Below are 16985 nucleotides of genomic sequence, written 5' to 3'. Positions count from 1 at the left end.
TATAATCTCGATGGCATCCTGTAGGCACCGAGCGGAGCTTCTTGCTTCTGCCAAGCCCTAAGAACCTAACGTTTTTTTCTGGAAGCAACATGTGTCTGGGAAGTGGGAACTAGGGCTTGGCAGCATCGACTCTGCCGAGATGGCGGCCACGTCTCGGCCGACTGGCTGCCCCGGCCGGCTAGCGCGAGCGCGGACCTGGCTGACGTCCGCGCCGCGGCGGTGGAGGCGGCCAGGCGGGTTACAGCTTACCGCGAGCAACCCCGTCAAGCTGGACGGCGGCCGCGATGGCGATAGGCGAGTTTGACGTACCTGGAGTCGCCCAGGCTGTGGGTGGACATGAAAGAGCCATGCAGCTGGACCCACCGAAATGGGGCCCTGATGGCAGCGGCGCGGCCGACGGCCCTCTGCATCGGCCGCAGGGCTGATCCGGGATGCATGCTATTTATAATAAAAAAAACTGGGATGCATGCTAGGAAGATGTATCCACGTTTTGCTTTTTTGCCTGATCGTTTGATGAGCCATGGTTGTCTTGCCGACAGAGACATATCTGAAATTATGTTTTCACAGTTAATTACATTCACGTTGCACTGATAATATACAAAATCATAAATTGGTGATCATGCCGAAAACTTTCAAATGCAAATTTTCCTAAAAAGACCTTCTGATTTATGGGATCCAAAAATAGACAACATATATCACTATATTTATTAAAATAAATAACATATTGACATATTTGTAAATTTAGCATGTGTATTCGGCACATCGCGTACCAAAAATCCAATTTTGACACGCGAGGCACCGAAAAACCATGGACTCGGCAATTTTCAGCCCCTGAGATGCTAAATACAGCACAGTGCAACGTATTTTGTACATCAAGTACTGAATATGGTGAATAGTACCATATTCGTCATCTTAAATGTCGAATATAGCCTCCCGTTGCTGTGCCCTAAAGTAAGAAGCTAGAAACTGGATGTGTGCCTTTAAGTTTTTTATTTAACTCTCTACTTTATTTAGAAGTACAAAAATAGTCCAAAAATTCTAAACATTTTTATGAGCAAACTAGAGCTCACTAGCAACCCATTTTAATTAGTTTGATCTAAAAATCCTAAGCCAATATTTAATTAAAATTCTCCAGATAAGCGTAATTTTATAAATTCTAGAAATTTTTGATGCCTCAAATAAATTCCAAACAATATAGAAAAAATCACCAATATTTTCTCATATGATGTACTAATTTATAAAAATATTTTCAACTATAGGTTATTTGGTGAAAAAGTGAGTTCTGTATAATGCTCCATTTATATGCATTTTTATCATTTAATGTGAGATTCTCTTTTAATTCAATTTGAATAAAAATAAAGGCATACATTCATATTGATACATAGAACCCAAAAAATCAAAAAATCATTAATATTCTTCTCATGTGATGCATAGTAGGTTAACAACTACTACTAAGATGATAAAATCAGACACTTAAGAAACATAAAACCTAGGAATTATAAATATATATTTACATGTATCTTTTCAAAACAGGCAGTGATACAACAAGTTTTAATATTTATCAATTAAATATGATAAATGATATATCTAAAATTTAAACAACTAGATAAGGAGCATGCGAATAGGGATACCATCTCTCAAAGTAAGAAGAGAGGATCAAGGAAGAAATGAAGCACAAAGAATACCAAGAAGAGGCTTAATTTTAATATGAGAGGTTGCCTGGAGTTTCAGCTTGGTGCGGGCAACAGAATATATGGGGCATGTTTGAATTAATCTAAGAACCAAGGTTTCGTGCATGTTTGAATTTTTTATTCAAATTGAATTAAAAAGAGAATATCACAAAAAATGATAAAAATGCATATAAATGGAGCATTATAAAGGCTTAATATTAATTTGACAACAAGGTTTTGTGCATGTTGATTTTTGTATTCAAATTGAATTAAAAAGAGGATATCACATGAAATGATAAAAAGACATATAAATGGAGCATTTCAAAGGAACTCACTTTTTCACCAAATAACCTATGGTTTAAAATATTTTTATAAATTAGTAAATCACATGACAAGAATATTAGTGATTTTTTCATGATTTTTAAGAATTTATTTTAGGCATTAAAAATTGCTAGATTTTATAAAGTTGGCTTATTTGGATAATTTTAATTAAATATTTGTTCATAATTTGTGGACCATACCAATTAAATGGGTTGATAGTGAGCTCTAGTTTTCTTATGAAAATGTTTAAAAACTTAGACTATTTTTACTCCCAATTAAAATAGTAAGTTAAATAAAAAATTTGAACTTTAATGCGAGCGTACAACGGAGGCACACAACGGCTTCTTCCTAATTTCCTTCTTTTCACAAGCATGGCGAACGACAGAGGCTATATTCGATATGTGAGGTGCCAAATACGGTATTGTGCATCGTATTTGGCACCTCATGTACCGAATATGATGCACAGTGCTGTATTTGTCACCTGAGATGTCGAAATCACGTTTTCGGTAAATGAGGTATCAAATACATATGCTAAATTTGTAAATACAACAACATATCATCTATTTTTGCAATATATGATGCGTATGTTATCTATTTTTGGATTTTTGCCGATTTTATGTTATCGTATACACATGATTTCTCTAATACTTCTCACATTTATGATATTCCCATACCTTGAGAAAACCATTACCCCCTCCCAAGCCGCTGCGACCTCCTACCCACCCACACGTCACCGCCCTTCTTTCCTTGCACATCTCTAGCGCTATCATCACTGGATCCGCCATCACCTTTCACCGCCTCCTGGCCACTCTTTGTCGTCGCTCTCACAACCATTCACCGTCCCCTTCTAATCCATGGCCAACAGCGCTATGCCGCCTCACCGTTGTAGCATCTAGGCCTCTAGGTAAGTGGTAACTGTTTTGATGATTAATGATAATCGTATCACTGTGACTAATAAGTATGTTTTGAAGGGTATCAAAAATTTTAGTTCACAATGATGATTAGGTATTCTTGGTTCCTAAGTTGATTATATGGACGATCAAAGGACATGTGCATCAAGATTAAGGATCTTCTAGTTCTAAGTGTCACAAAGAAGATGAATGACACTTAGAGTAGTATAAGTCTTCTTTCTTAGTCTTTTTGACTGTACTATAAAGAGGGGCTAAAAGTAGTAGCTTGATCTAGTGAATCTAGACTTGGTTTGATGCACACTTATAAATTTGTAGCACTAGGTAGCTCATAGAAGCCTTTGGTTGAGTTGTCAAGAAGTTAGAACTCAAAAAGGCTGAATTGGACGAGCTCAGTAACAAATATACCTCATCGGATAGTCCGGTGACTTGAAAAGAATTCACACCGAAGTTTTTTCTTTTGGTTCAAAACAGAAAAGAACTTAGTGCATATGATGATTCGGTGTCAAACTAGTGAAATCACCAGATGCTTTTTTTGTGACACATTTCAAAAGTTTTTGAAGTGTTTCACCGGATGGTCCGGTGTTAGAGTGGTGAGTGAACCAGATTCTTTTCAGCAGAAGCAAAATTTCCAAGGGAAAATGAATGTGACCTCACCGTATTATCCAGTGATAGAAAGAGGGGATCACCGGACTATTTCTTGCAGAGGCAAATTTCAAGTGCAGAAAAATGAAGTTCTACTCACCGGATAGTCTGGTGTTTACATTGTGCTTACCAGACAAATACATAGGAACAATGTTGTAGAGAGGTTCAGAAGAGACTTCATTCACTGGATGGTCCGGTGTAGGTAAAGATGACATCACCAAACTAATTCTTGCAGAGAGGTTTGCAACAAGTGTTTTGGTCTGGTTCTTCTGATCCGATTGTTCGGTGTCACTTCAGTGGTCACTGGATGAGTACACCGGAGGATCAACGGCTAATGACAGTTGGCACAGTTATCTCTGGAGTTTCTATTCACCGGATTATCTAGTGTGAGTGAGATGGTACTCACCGGATTATTCGGTGTTAATAGAAAAAGTGAGTGGTTAGACAACGGCTAAATTTGGATATCTAGCCTATAAACACCCCCTCACTTGGTTTTATTTGTCTCTGTTGCAACCTAGAGGAGTTCATACACTATGTGTGTCATCAAGAAGCAAGGGAGAGTACTTGAGTTGATTTCCAAGTACCTAATTGAAGGTTAAGGACTTTATTAGTGCTTCAAGAGTAGTGAGTGTGTATCTACCTATAGTCTAGGCTTGATCTTGGTCAAGTGAAGTTCTTGGCTTGTTACTCTTTGTGGTTGGTAACACCTATTCGGTCTTTGATTATTGGAGGTGTCTCGATGAGCTCTTGGAGTTCTTATGGGAGCTCCGGGAAGAGCTATGTGGTTGGTTTGATGCCTACCAATCCGGAGATGGAGAAGTGGCAATCATGAGTGAGAACTTGAGACTTCGTGACTCAAGAATGAGCGATATCATTTGTGGATGCTCCAACAAGGACTAAGGGGAGTGCCAACTCCTTGATACATCGGAAAAAAATTGGTGTTCTCTTGTCCATCTACTTAGTTTTCTGTATTTACATTTGAGCATTCACTACTACTGAACCGACCATATATGTTGGACCATCACTGTCAGTACCTAATAGGCCGATAGTGATGGGACATCACTGTCGGTTCAAAAGCCACGCGGGAAGAATCAACCAATGTGGCTTATGAACTGACAGTGATGAAGGATATTACTGCCGGCTGAAGGCTTGAGCCGGTAGTGATGCTTCACTGTCGGGTAAGGGCACTGACCGACAGTGATACCTGAACTATCACTGCTGATTCTAGCCACAAACTGATAGTGATAGTTCATCAAGTATCACTGCTGGTTCGTGTTATAAACCAACAGTGATGATAGGTATCACTACCAGCTCGTGTGACGAGCCGATAGTGATAATGATGACAGCATACCTTAAAAAATTAATAACTTTTTATACGAAGTCGGATGGGGAAAAACTTTACATAAAAATTGTATTGCTCAACGAGATCTACAACTTTGTAGTTGAAACTTTTTAATTTGAGGTCATTTAAATGCCCAAATAATCTCAACAAAATTTCAGCCATGGTCGATGACAGCTAATCTTAAAACAATCATAAGTTTTTGATACAAAGTCGGATGAAGACAAACTTTATATGAAATTATAGCTCTTGACGAGATATGCAACTTTGTAGTTGATCATTTTTTATTTTATGCAATATATATGCACAAATAAATGTCTAAAACTAATACAAAGGAAGTCACATACTTAACCACAAACTTTTGACTTAGATCTAGTGTAAAACTAGTAGGAATCATTGAAAAAGTCACACACAACGTCACAAAGTTAAAAACTACAAATTATAATATTTTTATTACGAGTTTGGTAACTCATATTGATGAAACGTCTACACAACACTAACTTTCAGATATAACACTATGTCTCTAAGAATTATCAGGCAAATTAGAGAAGGTCAGTTTTCGTCCAAAAACTTTAGAGGTTCTATCGAGGATCTTCCAAGTATTTTTAAGGGTGAATTCAGGTACAATTCTAAAGATATGTATTTTTCTCGGATGCACCTCGTCATTAGCTTCGAAAGTAGAGGTCGAACATCAAAATCGGACTTCATATGCAAAAGTTATAGCTGTTTTACTGAATACTGCACGAATTGGACACAAACTTTTTTATACGGAATCAAATATAGACAAACTTTACATTAATATTGTAGAACTCGACGAAATGTACAACCTTTTCATTTAGGATCATTTAGATGTGCAAATAGTCATTCAAACATTCAATGAGAAGATGCCAAAATGATTGATTTTGCTATTATACTCAAGAATGAATGAGAGGTGAGATGGTTAGAGAGGTCATGCGCACGGAGTTTCTGATCAAGGTCATGAGTTCAAGTCCTAGAATTTGCGTGAAAAAATAGCGAGTGAGCAGTAATTAGTACTCGAGCTTCTAGTCGAGGGTGGCTGAGCAGTAGTCAATCGGTGCCTCTTGTCGTAAAAAAAAAATATTATTTTTGCTTTTTTCGATCACAAACATGTTGAATCAGGGATCAGCAATCACTGCTGGCTAAAGTAAATGCGGAAAGAAAAACTTGCAAGAAGTAAAATCACTACTATAGAAACTCTTAATACTGCCAGCTTTAAAAACCCCTTCACTACTAGTTTTGGAGCCGACAGTAGGCAATGGGCAGTGATAGTCCCCGACACTACTTTTGAAGGTTCAGCCAGCAGTGATAACCCCTTTCACTATTAGCTGAAATCTTTAGCCAGTAGTGTCGGGGACTATCACTGCCCATTGCCTACTGTCGGCTCCAAAACTACTAGTGAAGGGGTTTTTAAAGCTGGCAGTATTAAGAGTTTCTACAGTAGTGATTTTACTTCTTGCAAGTTTTTCTTTCCGCATTTACTTTGTGTTCTAGCTTGCTTATTTTTCGTGCTTCCGTCTAGTTTTATCGTGTAGTCATATTTTAATTCATTTAGGCTAAGGTTGCTACTTATTCTAAAATTCAGTAGGATTAATTTTTTAATAGCCAATTCACCCCTCTTGAATAATTCGATCCTTTAAGTTGGTATCAAAGCCTTGTGCTCTTGATGGACTTAAAATCCTAGAGCAATGCCCCCCCCCCCGCCCCAAGAATGGAAACAACATGCCAATATTTGAGGGAAAGAACTTCTTCTATTGGAAAATTCACATGACGAGCTATTTTGAGACTATTTCTCTCAAAGTTTGGCTAGCTGCTTCTATTGGGTTTGATCAACCATTTAACAAATAACAAATTAGATGGAATGCTAAGACTAAAAATACTATTTTTGAGGGAATTATTAAAGAAGTGTTTTCTAGAGTAAGGAGTAAGAAATCAGCTCATGATATTTGGACCGGTCTTTGTGAAATTCATGAGGGTTCTCTAAAAATCCGGGAGAAAAGATATCATGTGCAAATGAACAACTTAATCAATTTAAGATGCTTCCCAATAAGTTATGCAATGATATGTATTCTCGTATTAATATGCTTGTTGAAGAAATCAATTCTCTTGAACTCACTCAATTGTCTCAATGAGATATTATTCGTACGATCTTGATGGTGCTTCCTAAGCCGCAATACAATATTATCATCTCTCTTCTTCATGAGAAAGATATCAATGATATTACCATCACTGATGCCATGTGCAAGGTTCGTGCTTATGAGATGTTCTTGTTTGGCGATCAAGAAGAATCCTCCTCTGAAAAGAATCTTGCTCTCAAGGCCAAAATGATTGACAAGACAAAGAAGAAGGTGAAGATTCTATCAATAAGTGAAAGCGATGAAGATGTCGATGAAGATGATGATGATGACTCCAACACCGAGCTTTCTCTCCTCATGAGAAGAACCACAAGGATGATATCTAAGTTGAGCAAGAAGGGCTACAACTATGGTCCAAGAATAATAAATTTCACTCCAAAAAATTCGATAAATTCGGTGGCATAGACAAGAAAAAGTGCTACAATTATGGTGAATATGGCTACATGCCATATGATTGCCCTCATCCTGTTAAGAGAAACAAAAACAAGAGCTAGAGAATAGATGCAAATGAGGATGAGGACAAGCACAAGTGAAAGGGTCAAAACAAGAAGAAGAAGAAAAAGTTGTTCAATAAGAAATGTGGAGGCCGCAAGGCTTATATTGTTGGTGAATGGGTCTCTGGCAAAAGCTCAAGTGAAGATTCAAGCGATGATAAAAACAAGGACTTTGTGGACCTCGCCATAACCTATAATGATCCGCCGCTACCTCCACCATTTATATGACTCATGGCAAAAGGTAACAACAAGGTGAGTGGTGATGATGATGGTCTTTTTCCTAATGATCTATTTAAGCTCATGAATGACTATGCTTCCATCATCAAGAAGCAAAAAGCTAAAATCAAGTCTCTCGAAAATGATAATTCTAAGCTTAGCTCTAGTTATGTTGAGTTATTTGCTAAATACAATGATGTGCTTAAAAAAATATGATGAAGTAGTTGTATCTAGCAGGTCTCTTAAAGAGAGCAATAAGAAGCTAAAACTTGAGTATATTGACTGGAACGCAAATATCAAGAACTTGACTTAGCTTATGATGCTATTGATTCTAGCATGAATGAATTGCCTACTATTGATATTGTTAAGGTCCATGCATCTACTTCTTATGATGATCTTCTTGATATCGTATACTCTTCTTCATGTGATACTATATCATCTTCTAAGACTGACTATGCAAGGGAGCAAAAGCTTATGAATGAGATTGCAAATCTCAATTTGTGTGTGGCCTGGTTGACTAAAGGGAAGTACAAGCACAAGGAAATCCTCATGAAGAATGTCATGTACTACAATAAGAGAAGTCTTGGATGCTTTCTAAACCTGGTGGAGAACATCACCAACTCATGGAAGATCAAGAAATGTTTCATCAAGAAAGTTGATTCATATTGCTAACATTGTGAGGTCACCAACCACTACACAATGGCGTGTCCAATTCCTACTAAACCTCTTCCTACTTTTCCTCCTAAATACAAGTTCACTTTCAATGATCATCATTTCTTTATTGCATAAGCTTAAAAGTGGAAATGTCATAGCTAAATTCGTTGGAACTCAAACTAAGGACAAGCTTTATTGGCAACTTTTGGTGTATAAAGCTCTTGTGTGTCACGTGAAAGGTATTAAACTTGGTTGGGTACCTAAATAAAAAGCTTGATCCTATATGTGTAGGTGAACTACAAAGCCAGCGGAAAGCATTGGATGCTTGATAATAGATGCACATAACATATGACCAGCAATATAAAGATGTTCATCTCTCTAGAAGATTAAGTGAGTGATCATAAAAAGTCACTTTTGGTGATAATTCTAAGGAATATGTGATAGGTTTGGGTAAGGTGGCAATCTCCAATGATCTCTCTATTTCTAATGTGCTTTTAGTAGAGTCTCTTAGTTTTAATTTGCTTTTCGTAGCTCAACTATGTGATTTAGGCTTCACATGTTTATTTAGTGATGTTGATATTATCATAACTAGTAAAAAGCATAATGATCTAATCTTTAAAGGTTTTAGACATGGACATATCTAACTTGTGGATTTTTCCTCTAATGAAGCTAGCTTGATAACATGCCTCTTCACCAAGACATCTATGGGTTAGCTTTGTCATCGTGGACTTGCACACATTGGAATGAGCCAACTCAAGAAGGCATTCGAGAATGGAATGGTGGTTGGTTTGAAGGATATAGTATTTGAGAAGGACAAGTAGTGTAGTTCTTGCAAAGTGGGAAAGCAAGTTGCAAGTTCGCATCCATGCAAGTCAATGATGTCTACATACAATTCAATGATGTCTACATCAAGAACCTTGGAGCTTCTACACATAGACCTCATTGGACCAACTAGCTACAAAAGTCTTAGTGGTAATCTCTATTGTCTTATCATTATTGATGATTATTCGAGATACACTTGGATTTTTTTTAGATGATAAGAGCAAGACTGTTGGGATCTTCAAGAAGTTTTAAAAAAGGGCTCAAAATGAGTTCGAAACCAAAATTATGAAGATTCGGAGTGACAATGACACGAAATTAAAGAACACTTGAATTGAAGATTATTGTGATGATAGAGGCATCAAACATGAGCTTTCCTCAACCTACAACCTCAACAAGATGGCGTGGTGGAGAGGAAGAATAAGGCCTTGATCACTCTTGTACGAGCAAGTTGGATGAGTATGGTACATAGGAAAAGTTTTGGGCAGAAGCAATCAATACGACATGTCATGCATCGAACTGAGTGTATCTTCATCGGCTTTTGAAGAAGATGCCATACAAACTTCTCATTGGGAGAAAACCTAATATTTGCTATTTCTGGGTGTTTTGGTGTAAGTGCTTTATCTACAAGAAAAGAGAACACCTCGATAAGTTTGAAAAATATTGTGATATTGGTTTTCTTGTCGGTTATACATCAAACTCTAAAGCATATCGAATATTCAACAATACCACCGGCTTTGTTGAAGAAACTTATGATGTGGAGTTTGATGAATCTAATGGCTTCTAAGGTGAAGGTATTTCTTGTGATGATATAGGTGATGAACCCTTTAGAGATGTGATGAAGAATATGGTGATTGGGGATATCAAGCCTAAGGAGGAGGATGAAGATATACCTTCTACTTCCACTCCGCACACCTCCATGGCGCCCCAAGTTGATTAGAATGATGAAAAGAATGATCAACTACTTTCATCACAAGATGTCCATATTTCTCAATAGAAAACTCAAGCTCAAGATGTTGGACAACCACATGGCAGACCTCAAGAACCACAAGTGAAGAAAACACACATTTTTTAGTATCACCCAATTAACTTGATCATTGGGAGTCCATATAAGGAAGTAAGAACTCGCTCTCGTCAACATGCTTCATTTTGTGAACATTACTCGTTTGTCTCTTGTTTGAAACCCACACATGTAGATGAGACTCTTAAAGATCCAGATTAGGTGATTGCTATGCAAGAAGAACTCAACAACTTCACCTGCAATGAAGTATGAATACTTGAATAAAGACCTCAAGACAAGAATATGATTGGAACCAAATGGGTCTTCTGCAACAAACAAGATGAACATGGTGTTGTGGTACATAACAAGACAAGACTAGTCATGCAAGGCTTTGCACAAGTTGAAGCTTTGGATTTTGGCGAAACATTCACTCCCGTGGTAAGGCTTGAAGCCATCTGTATCTTTCTTATATTTTCTTCACATTATAACATTAGGCTTTATCAAATGGATGTAAAAAATGCATTCTTAAATGGCTTCATTAATAAACTTGTCTATATTGAACAACCCTCAGTTTCGAAGATCCTAAATGTCCTAATCATATTTATAGGTTACACAAGACTCTTTATGAACTCAAGTAAGCCCTAAGAGCTTAGTATGAATACCTACGTGACTTCCTCATCAACCAAGGATTCAAGATCGGGAGGGTGGACACTACATTGTTCACCAAAATCATCGATAATGAACTCTTTTTATGTCAAATTTATATTGATAATATAATATTTGGTGCGACTAACAAAGTGTTTTGCATGAAATTTGATGATATGATGTCTAGGGAGTTCGAGATGTCAATGATTAGCGAGTTCAACTACTTCCTTTGTTTTCAAATCAAGCAATTGAAGGATGAGACATTCATCCATCAAGAGAAGTACACGAGAGACATCCTAAAGAAGTTCAAGATAGATGATTGCACGCCAATCAAAACCCCCATGCCTACTAATAGAGATCTCAACTTGGATGAAACGGGTAAACTGGTTGACCAAAAACTTTATCGTTCTATGATTGTGTCAATTCTTTACCTTATAGCATCTAGGCCTGATAATATGTTTAGTGTATGCATGTGCACTCGCTTTCAAGCTAATCCTAAGGAATTACATCTTAGCACAGTTAAGAGGATCCCTAGATACCTAAAGTATTCACCTAGCATAGGCTTATGGTACCCCAAATGTGCTAGTTTCCTACTCTTGGGTTACTCAGATTCGGACTTTGTCGGGTACCGTGTAGATCGTAAGAGTACTTCAGGTGGGTGCTACTTACTAGGTGATCCCTAGTCTCATGGTCTTCTAAAAAGCAAAACTTCTTAGCCTTGTCCACCGCATAAGCCGAATACATAGCCATCAGAGCATATTGTGCTCAAATCCTCTATATGAAACAAACCTTGTTAGACTTAGGTGTTTGTCTAGAGAAGGTTCTACTCTTTTGTGACAATGAGAGTGCTGTAAAGATTGCGAACAATCCCATTCAACACTTCGCACAAAGCACATTGATATCCGTCATCACTTCCTTAGAGATCATGTGGCTAAAAATGATATTTCTCTTAGTAGTGTAGGTTGGAAGATCAATTGGCAGATATCTTCACAAAACCTCTAGATGAAGCCACATTTTATAGGTTGCAAAGTGAGCTGAACGTGATAGATGCTTCAAACGTCATGTGATGCCTTGTCATATATATACATTTAATAATAGGTGCTTGTATAACCTTCTCAAGATAGTAGTGAACATAAGTTTTGCTTGAGTTGGTGGCCCGCTAGTTTCACTCAAGGCATGTTGTTAGGTTTACCATGAAGAAGCTTGAGGAGGGATGCAGTATGACAAGATAGATTTATTTTATGTTATGCATTCACATGTCATATAGCATGTACTCATGTTTACTTTCATGCACTTGTTATGCATTGCATGTCCATTGGCAGTAGAGATATCACAAAAGAGGATATCACTCTTTGAGATTGTTGTTTGCTCTTGATGTTAACATACACCTCTAAAAGTATGATTAAATATGCGTAAGTGCTTAATACCTATCGAGTCATGTCCTAGCGAATTTGAAGTTTCAATCTTTAAGTTCATCGGGAATATGGTTCATACATTCTCTTGGAGTTTTCTCCCTCCTTTTTTTATTTGGTTCTTATTGCATATTGAAAAATTATGTATGCTATAGCCTTTTGGCACATATTTGCAAATGAGTGTTTGAGAGTGTAAGGTCTTCACTCAATCTAGTCCAAATATGTGTTTATGCTGTTTGTTTGTTTAAAGTTTAGACTTAGTGAGAGATTTTATTTCTGCGGAATCTTCCTCTTCTCATCAGATAGTTCGGTGCTCCTTTCTTTGTCCCCACCGGATCTTTTGGTGTTCAGTGATCCAGCTAGTCAGCTCAGTTCATCTTGCAAAAAGGTTCGGCGTTTTTGTCCGGTGAACAGATCAAAATCAGCGAACAATCTGGTATGCAGTTTTTAAAAATCCCCTGAGAGATTGTCTGGTGATGTTATCCGGTGCTCAATGCTCTATCACCGGAGCATCCGGTGAATGAAGGTGGTTTCAGCTGTGGTTGAAAATGCTCTCTGCAAAAATTCGTCTGGTGTTCCGTCCAATGTTCTCTGTTGGCGTCATCGGACCTTTTGATATTTGAAATTTGCTCAGGTCCCACTTGTCATGTAAGAGTGTCCCTGCCGGCCTCTCTCTCTCTCTATTTTTGATCTCACTGCGCCACCCGTACGCCCGCCCGTCTAGCCAACTTGCCGCCTCCTTGCTCCACCTCAGCACCGCCATTGCACCACCACCGCTCTGCATTGCCGCTATAGCTGAGCCACCACCGCCTCGTGCCGTAGAGCTGCCACCACTGCCCAGGTCGCCTGCCGACGTGCTCCTCCCTCACCACCGGTCATCCTCTCTTTAATTCTTTGTGGTGAGCTTAAATTCGGCCGGATTTATCAATTTTCGCAAACCCTAAATGCAAATTGAAGCAAACTTGCCCAAATTCATGCAAATTTATTCAAAATTTGAGCAAATTCTTGATAAATTTGGTGCAATTCAGATATAATCTCTTGTATTTAGGGCTTGTTGATGAAATTTTGTGCTTCAATTACAAAATTCTTTCAAATCTGAGCCAATTTGCCTCAAATTCTTACCTAATTTGATCAATTTGTTCAAATTCAAGTCAAGGTCTCTGAAATTGATCAGTGTCTGCTATCACAAACATGAATCCATAGCATGTTCGTCAAATTCTCGTATCATTTTCATGCTTGGGTTAAATTTCATGTAAATTCATATCAAACCCTTAAAACCCAAAGCACTCTCTCATCCGTTTTCATCTTTCTACCTGTCAGATGGGTCATGAGCGCAGTGATAAGGGCAAGGGCAAGACCGTTGAGCAGCCAAACAAGAAGAAGTCAAAGGCCCAGAAAGAGATTGATTGTGTCATTGCAGAGCAGATGTAGCAGACGCTCAGTGAGGTTTTGAGATCAGAGACGTCGCTTCTCCTCCATGTCGGTCCACCCGCACTCACCTTGCCATAGGGTTGGGATCGACGCCTTCCGGTCAGTCAGGCAGCCGAAAGAGGGCTCATAAGGAGCCAGTGGCAAAGGAGGAGGAGGAGGAGCAGTTTGAGATAGAGTAGATAGAGCATCCTCATCCTCAGCCTTAGCCTTAGGGAGAAATTCGATTGCGTGACTTGACCTCTTACAAGTCGCCAAAGATCAAGAAACTAAGCTTTGTGATGATTGATGAGTGGTTTTCCCTGTTCAGAAATGAGGGGGTAGATCACAAGTTCTACACCATTCTGCGGGAGAGCTTTTTCCACTCTTATCTCAGGAAGAAGGTCAAGTTGAGCCAGCACATGACGTTCAACTGGCACTAAATGTAGTTGGCTACAGGGAGAGTGGACGTGAGGCGGCACTTTGATACCATCCTGGGTCTTACAGCTCTGCTCACAGGTGTGGACAAATATGTTGTGGAGTGGGTCAGACTCTTCTACGCCACAGTGTGGATTGCACCAGAGAGTAACTTCATCGAGTTCATGTTCTAGGGAGAGCATATCAGATTGTATAGGAACATGATACTTGAGGCTCTGGGGGTTTAGGCGAGTTCCAGGTTTCTTCACGAGGTTGTTCATCTGAACATCGAGCCCCCTCGTTGTCCTTTAGCTTGTAGTGTCTTTCCCCGCTGATGAGGAGATCCAACCACTGTTTAGGCAGTCGTTCGCTATAGGATCGCTGAGACTGCTAGACATGTTGACACCTGAGGCGAAGGTCATCCACTTGGCCCTGAGATGTAGTTTGCTACCGAGGATCGGCTATGGAGAGGCAACCACCAATTTGCAGCAGTGGTTGATCCTCTCTATCCTCAGTCACTAGCGATTTGATATCGTGAAACTTATTCTTTGTGAGATTAAGGATGTCATAGTAGAGGGGATGCATCTGGCCAGACAGCAGCCATATGCTCACTTTATTTCACATTTGTTTACTCATGTGATCAGGTATCCCAAGTTTCTTGAGACCTACGAGGACTCCCCTACTTAGTTCCAGGAGTATATCCCTAGTGCTCCCACAGACAGACGTCATGGTCAATGTGCCATGGTTCACGCTCAGGAGTAGATTCCGGTTGGGGAGAGCGAGAAAAGCAGCAGCTGAGGATTAGGCCCTAGCATAGGCCGAGGCAGAGCTACCACAATACATCTTTGATGTGGACAACGATAGTGACTCAGATGACAGGGACTACTTTCCACTAGTCGCTAGACCACACGACACCGAGACAGGAGGTTCTTCTCAGGCTGTCCCGCGGACTAGAATTCCACTCTCTTCAGCACCTGAGATGACTTCTTTAGTAACTCCTGCTACACCGTCGTCAGAGATAACACTCCTTTTTTAGCAGATGGCAACTCAGGCAGAGATGTAGGCAAAGCTTCAGGCTGATATGCTTCGCCAGCAGGAGAAACAGACTGTGCTCATGTAGTCACTCCAGCAGCAGTAGCAAGCCATATTTACAATGCTTCAGATAGACAGAGAGAACAACACTCGGATGTTCTTATTCCTACTCCAGCCTACAGGTCTTCAGTTGCTAGCTGCATCTCTAGCACCAACTCTAGCCCCGAGTTCCCTCCCAGGCAGTGTTGGTGGTCTATTGAGTACTCCGGCGTTAGGCTTCCCTCTTTCAGCACTTTTCACCACCGGAGTCTTCTCTCTACCTGTCGGGACTTCTTAGAGGCTACTGCTTCCTTCGTCGACGTCTCCTCTGACCACTGGACCTCTCAACTTCAAAGACTCTCCAAAGCCAACCATCCCTGACCAGCACCACTCAGTCGAGCCATCTTCTTTTGTTTAGTCAGCTTTTGATGAGCGACAATGTCGGCTCCTTCGTCTCCTTCGGTCCCGGATGCTTAGTAGGGTTCTCTTTTTAGTGCTTAGATGCCAAAGGGGGAGAGAGGCTAATGATAGAGGGAGTTGGGAGAGAGAGAGTCTTAGCATGAATGTGTAGAGAGCTTTTGTTTCAGTGGGAGTTTAGGAGTTTGGGTAATTAGGTTCGACTTGTTGGATCTTATGGTTTTTGATATAATGACAGACTATTTGGTTCTCTCTCTTGATGTGTTTCTATTGTCATCACATTGTGTTTAATTTCATACTTGTTTAATTCTTATTCTTCTAGCATGATAGATTATTATAGTGCTAGGCTTTCTATTGCTTAATTGATATATGCTGTCAATTTCCTAGTATGAGAGGGTGCACTTCAATTTATATCTCTTTATTCTCTTTTGTGTTGTCATCAATCACAAAAAGAGGGAGGTTATAGCATTTAGGACCCTAGGTAAGTGGTATGTGTTTCAGTGATTAATGACACCGAATCATTGTGACTAACAAGTGTGTTTTGAAGGGTATAAAAAAATTGGTTCATAATGATGATTGGGTATGCTTGGTTCCTAAGTTGATTATATGGACGATTAAAAGATATGTATATAAAAATTAAGGATCTTCTAGTTCTAAGTGTCATAAAGGTGATGAATGACACTTAGAGTAGTATAGGTCGTATTTCTTAGTCTTTTTGATCATACTATCAAGAGGGGCTAATAGTAGTAGCTTGATCTAGTGAGTTTAGACTTGTTTGATGCATACTTGTGAATTTCTAGCACTAGGTAGCTTATAGAAGCTCTTGGTTGAGTCGTCAAGAAGTTAGAGGTCAAAGAGGATTGAATTAGACGAACTCAACAACAAATATACCTCACAAGATAGTCTGGTGACTTGAAAAGAATTCTCACCGAAGTTTCTCTTTTGGTTCAGAACAGAAGAGAACTTAGTGCACAAAATGATCCGGTGTCTAACTAGTGAAATCATCGGAAGCTTTTTTCACTGACACGTGTTCAAAAGTTTTCGAAGTGTTTCACCGGATGGTCCGGTGTTAGAGTGGTGAGTGAACCAGATTTTTTTTAGCATAAGCAAAATTTCCAAGGAAAAATGAATTTGACCTCACCGGATTATCCAATGATGAAAAGAGAGGATCACTAGACTATTTCTTGCAGGCAAATTTTAAGTGCAGAAAAATGAAACTCTACTCATCAGATAGTCCGGTGTTTACGTTGTGCTCACCAGATAAATGCACCAGAGCAATGTTGTAGAGAGGTTCAGAAGAGGCTTCACTCATCGGATGGTTCGGTGTAGGCAAAGATGACATCGCTGAACTAATTCTTACAGAGAGGTTTGTAACGAGTGTTTTGGCCTAGTTCTTC

The sequence above is a fragment of the Phragmites australis genome, chromosome 6, assembly GCF_958298935.1.
Source record: "Phragmites australis chromosome 6, lpPhrAust1.1, whole genome shotgun sequence".
NCBI lineage: Eukaryota > Viridiplantae > Streptophyta > Magnoliopsida > Poales > Poaceae > Phragmites > Phragmites australis.
This window is presented reverse-complemented; position numbering follows the sequence as displayed.